The sequence below is a fragment of the Myotis yumanensis genome, unplaced genomic scaffold (assembly GCF_028538775.1).
Source record: "Myotis yumanensis isolate MYYU_CA2020_CCGP unplaced genomic scaffold, mMyoYum1.0.hap1 SCAF_8, whole genome shotgun sequence".
In the NCBI taxonomy this organism is placed as follows: domain Eukaryota; kingdom Metazoa; phylum Chordata; class Mammalia; order Chiroptera; family Vespertilionidae; genus Myotis; species Myotis yumanensis.
The window spans coordinates 47,479,634-47,485,955 of NW_027223759.1; positions in this window are offsets into that span (position 1 = coordinate 47,479,634).

Here is a 6,322-nt window from a genome sequence, read left to right on the forward strand (position 1 = left end):
TGCAGTAGATTAAGGAAGAAGAATACATAGCCAGCTGGTGAATTGGCAATTCCCTACTGTTTGTAATTCAGGTACAGCTTCTACTCTCAGATACAAAGAGATAAATATGAGGACAACAGAATGGCTGGAGATAAAAAGGGAAATGTTCACTCAAGGTGATCCAGAACAGTGTCTACAATTATTAACAACTAGAGGCCTGGTGCACAAAATTCATGCACAGGGGTGGAGTGTCCCTCAGCCCAGCCTGCACCCTCTGGCAATCCGGAACCCCTTGGGGGATGTCCAACTGCCGGTTTAGGCCTGATCCCACAGGGATGGGGGCAGGGGCCGAGGCAGAAGTGGTTAGGGGCGATCAGGCAGGCAGATGAGCACTATGTCAGGCATCATAGGTTAGCCCACTTGACACCCATCTTACACCCCATTGCCTTTGCTTGCCTCTATTACAGAGGCTGGAAAGTAAAGTAGTCACCTCCCCAGACTCCCTTGCAGGGGAGGCCATATGATACTGTTTTGGTCAATGAAATATAGACACAAGTCTCTATGGAAGCTGTTCCTTCTGGAATAAAGCCTGGGTCAAAAACAAAAGCCAATTTTCCTTCTTTCTTCTTTCCTGAATGCACAGTAGCCGTGTTGTGGTCGTTTGGACATGACTATGAATGGCAGGGCAGGTAGACAACTTGAGTCTGATTCCTGGACATCCTTGAGAAGCTGCTCCAGCCTGGGCTACCTAACTCCAGCCATCCTATCACACAAGGAAAAGACACCTCTCACCTGCTAAGCCCTGAAGTCATTTTTTTTGTAGTTGTTGTTGTTAATTTGGAATTAGCATAATTAATTGATACAGTTAGATTTTTATAAATAAAAAATACTGAAACATAAATATAAAGAAAAGAATGCAACATTGAAGTATTGATTTGTGTTTAAATGACCTTAAAATATGACCTTTACACCTAGAGGTTTTCCAAAAATATTGATTGAAAGAAGGAATTAATCATAGGCTTTCTTTTCAAATGTCACTCCTATGAAAAGAGATATAACTGGATGGAAGTCCTCACAGCTCATTCTAGTTTTCCAAGAACATTTCATGTACCTTCCTTTACTATGCTTTAACTGAAGAGGTTTTTACTTAGGGACTTGGTGTTTTGTGATTATGCTTTCTCATCCTCTCATATGATAAAAAGTAAATTTTAAAAAAAGAGAATGAATCTGAAATAGGGTGGGTTAGAAGAGATGGGGAATAAGGGTACCAGCTAACTTGTAGCTGGGTATAGTCTCAATTCAGTTCTTCCAAGCCCACAGGCCAGAGATAGCCCTGGTGTCCGCCCACAGTGGCAGCAGGTAAGCCTGGAACCCCTGGGGGTCTCCTCAAGGGAAAGGCCTATATCAAAGTCACCCCTTGCATATCTAGCACCTAAATGATTTTAATAAGTGTTTGACAGAGGGTGGTAGGAAGGTTAGGGAGAAAAGAAAAGCATGGACAGAAGGGATCCTGTTTGAGCCTGAAAAGATCTTAGAAGCTACTTGGAACTGGATCTATAATTGTCATTTAGCATGATCATCCTCAAAAATCTTGCCATCATATAATTTGATGTTAAACTTGTGGTGCATTCAAGAAAAACATAACAGCAACCATGAAATTTTAAAAGTAAAACTTACCTTTATGTGTTTGAGAGATCCGTAATTAGTCCACAAAAAACGTACTAACAGGATATTTCAATTTTCTAGTTACTTCCCTCATACAGTGCAGTTTAGTTAAGCACCTCCAACTCCCCTCCCACCGAGCAAACTTCTTCTTACTCAGCCTGCTATAAATAACCCCTTAGTATCTCTTCCAGCAAGAACATCTTCTTCTTTAAGTTGTTAAGAAAGGGGAAATGGAGCCGATAATTTCATTATGGGATCTCTTTTGTAAAATAGGTGAGCAGAAAAATCTATGAATATTCTCATGTTAATAATCTTGCTCTATAACATCAGCCACATTATTTCATGTATCTATGCATCTCTTTACATAGCTATAAAATTCAGATTCTAATTGGAATAGGATGTTTTAAAGACTGAAAGGTATTATATAAATCTAAATCTAAAATTATTTATTAAAAAGCAAATTACAAAATGAAGTACTGTTTAGAATTTACAGCCTTATTCATTGCATGTAAGTAAAATGTAATATGCTCTGGCTCTTTTTTTTTTTTTAAATCCTCACCCGAGGATATTTTTCCATTGATTTTTAGAGAGAGTGGAAGAGAGAGGGAAAGACAGAGAGAAATATCAACTTGAGAGAAACACATCGATTGAGTGCCTCCTGCACACGTCCCAACCATGGCCCAGGCTGGGGAGGAACCTGAAACCAAGGTACGTGCCTGTGACCAGAATCCGCAGGCTGACGCTCTATCCACTGAGCCATGCTGGCTAGGGCTGTTCTGGCTCTTCTTCCAATTTCATTAAAGAAGATCCTTAGAGCTGCAGAATGTCAGAGCTGGAATGAATCTTCCATTCTAAGTCCACTTGAAGGTCCTGATTTGAGAAATTAGTCAACTAAACCCACCAACATTAAATGGCCTCCCAGCATCACAGTAGTTAGATTCGAGACAGACTAAAACCTAGGTCTGATGACTCCAGTCCATAATGCCTGCTGCAAAATCCACAGTCTTTTTTACATCTATCTGTCCTTGAACTTGCTAGCACCTGCCCCCTTGTATTATGATACCCTTTGGGATCCACATAGGGACATGTGCCACCACCATCAACATTCCAATGCTAAAGGATAAGAAGCACAATAAAATCTCACAAACTCAGACAGAGGCATTTACTTTCCTTGTGTTAAGCCAATGCAATCCTATATAATAAAAGGCTAATATGCAAATTGACCAAACAGTGAACGACCGGTCGCTATGATGCACACTGACCACCAGGAGGTAGACATTCAATGCAGGAGCTGCCCCCTGGTGGTCAGTGCGCTCCCACAGGGGGAGCGCTGCTCAACCAGAAGCCGGGCGCATGGCTGGCAAGTGCCTCTTCCACCTCTGCGGCATCCCTAAGCGTCAGTCGGACATCCCCTGAGGGCTGTGGGACATCCCTCGAGGGCTCCCGGACTGCGAGAGGGCACAGGCTGGGCTGAGGGAACCCCTCCAAGTGCACAATTTTTGTGCACCAGGCTTTTAGTCTTTATATAGAAAGATACCAGGGCCTTTACCATTTCTTTCACTCAAAACATTGTTAAAAGACAGAGTTTGGAATGATTCTGCAGAAAAAGAGATCTCGAGGGTCAGATGCTTTGCATGCACAATTATGAAGCTTGAGGGCAAGGGTGCTGTCTATGAAAGGCAGTGACGAGCAAATGCAACGTCCAGCTTCAGAAAACTCCTTCCGTTAATGGCAGAACATGTGAACAAGGATGACAGGCTGTGTCCAGGAAAAAGTCAATTCTTTGAACAGAAATTAGAGTGTGACTGGCCCAATTGATGTGCAAGGGTGGGTGAGAGCTAGAGGAGGAAAGAAGCCTTAATTAGTTCTGGGTTTCTTTCCCAGACTCGCATATGGCCTGCTCCTCCTGCAGGGCACACAGCAGGTCCTCCCAGGGAAGTGGTTTCTGCCTTCGCTTGTGCCAGCACTGGAAGTGGGCAAGGTGCTGCCAGAGCAAACGCTCCTCTTGGCAGTGCCTGATCCAAGCCACAAGCCCACTCACCAGGACCACAGCGGCTGCCCTGCCCTCATTACCTGCCCCTTCCCCTGCCCTGGCAGCTCCTTCAGAACATAGTCACAATTTTGGGGGGGAATTGTCACAATCTTTTTTTAACTGAAGCAGATTCTGTTCAGAAATCACATGGCAAAATGTTAGAAGAAAAAAGATTCTACGAAATTTTAAAATTTAAAACAGAAAATAATTAATCAGCTTGACGCTAACCTTTCTAACCTCAATCTTTGAATTTTCTCCCTCCTTGAGAACAATCACTTCTGTGCTGCCAAAGGAAATGAGATGTAATTTCTTCTAAGTCATTACTGTGATCTCCATCAAAGGGCAGCAAAGACAGTAATTAGTATTAGTACTCCACATCAAACCACCCTCAAATTGGACAAAATGTACATTTGTCCTTTGCCGAGCTGAAATGAAGCACTTCTAATTCTTAGAATTCTCCCACAAGTTGCCATCTTTTGGAAGAAGTTTTTGGAACTGTTGATTCTTTTTTTTTTTTTTTTTTTTTTAAATATATTTTATTGATTTTTTACAGAGAGGAAGGGAGAGGGATAGAGAGTCAGAAACATCAATGAGAGAGAAACATTGATCAGCTGCCTCCTGCACATCTCCTACTGGGGATGTGCCCGCAACCCAGGTACATGCCCTTGACTGGAATCGAACCCGGGACCCTTCAGTCCGCAGGCCGACGCTCTATCCACTGAGCCAAACCGGTTTTGGCAAGAACTGTTGATTCTTATAGACCTTTCTTGCTGTTAGCATTTTGTCTTTAAAGAAAAACAAAATAAAGTCCTTTTAAAAAATGAACAAGTGGTATCATATTACCTTTAGTGTGAAATCACTATTGGAAAGCATGAAAGGTCAGGGGACAGGGAAAACATTAGAAAAACCACCTTAGTTTCTTGGCAACACTCAGGTCCAGGTATTCATCCAGAAAGCTGTTTGCAATTTCCAGAGTGACTGGGAAAGTCAGTCAATGAGGGTAAAATTCTCGGGTGCAACTGGACACTGGTAATTCTTTTTACAAACAGTTTCTGAATAGCCACAGCAGTTCTGGTGTCCGGCATGTAGGTCTGGTAGACCCAGACAAGCAGGGTAACTTGGCAGAGAGTCATCCAGCCACCCAGAAGGTGGTCATAGATGTTGGTAAAACTTCACCCAGTTCTGTGGCCCTGTGACGGTCTCCAGGACAGGGAGCAGAGAAGGGTAGCCAGACTCCCTGCTTTGGGCAACAGAGCTAAGAGTCCCAGGAGACCAAGGTGGCTAGAGCTCACAGGACAGAGAAAGAGAGAAGGGAACTGCACAGAGAGAGAACCCCAGCTCTGTAGAGGGCCTCCATAAAAACACAGCAGAGCCTACTGTTAACTTTTTATAGTCACTTTAATCCTTCCAGCCCCAGAAATTGTTTAGTGTCAGTTACCCCACAACTTAAATTTTTCCTATGAATGTGTAAAGATCACAGTGGGATTTACCAATCACCACTACTATATTTTCAACTGGAAAATAGCATCTGTGGGCTAATTAAGAGATTCCTGGGCTGGGGTAAGCATCCGTTGTCCATGTTCTGCCAACAAATCAATTTTTTTCCATATAAAATAAAGCAGTTAATACTGATTCATGTTGTCTCACAGGAGTGTGGTATAGGTGACAATATTTTTAAAGAGACTTATTTTTTTTAGGAAAAAGCACTGTGGGACTTGATTTGTGCTATCCATTTCAATAGCTACTAAACACACATGACTATTTAAATTTAAGTTAAAGTAAGTAAAATTTTAAAATGTATCTCCTCAATTGCATTTGCTGCATTTCAAGAGCTCAATAGCTACATGTAGTTACAGACTACCATTTTGGACAGCCCAGAATACTTCCATCAATATAAAAGTCCAGTTAAAAAGTGCTTGACTATGTAGTTTTAATATACCCAAGAAATCAACCACATTTAAGGCAGGAGTGGGGTGGAGGGGGTCAATGGGAGGAAAATGGGGGACATCTGTAATACTTTCAACAATAAAGATAAATTAAAAAAATAAAACCTAGTTTTTTAAATTTGTCTCATACCAAGGTTTTTATATGTATTAATTTGATCTTGGATTTATTTATAGATTTTGAATAAATAAAAACATTTAGAGATATAACTTTGAGTTTCAAGGGCATCTTATAATAAATTTTAATTGCCTGTCTGTTATACTGAAATAGTTCCAAAGAAGGTACCAATTTAACCTTCTGAGACAGATGTCCTATTCCTATGTTGTCAACGGAAAGGGATCCAACACTCTTCTTGATAGCTAGTTTCAGCAAAAATAAACTTTTTTGCATTTCTTTGCAAATACATGTTTGATTGGACAGTTTCTCAACTCACTTGTCTAGATTTTTTTCTATCCTGAAAGCTCGTTTTTCTCCTGAATATATAGGTGTGCGGACATTTTGAATACACGGATATAGTAACAGCAAGTCAAATGAACCCAAATCCACTTACTTTAGGCAAATGAATTGGAAGCAGAAGAGTCTTTTCCATTCCTATTAAAAGCAGATCTTTTCTCCAAAGCTGTGAAAAGCTATTCCTCTTGCTGCCTATGTAGTTTCAACTGCAAAAGCCATTTGTCACCATATGGATCCCTCCAGGAGATG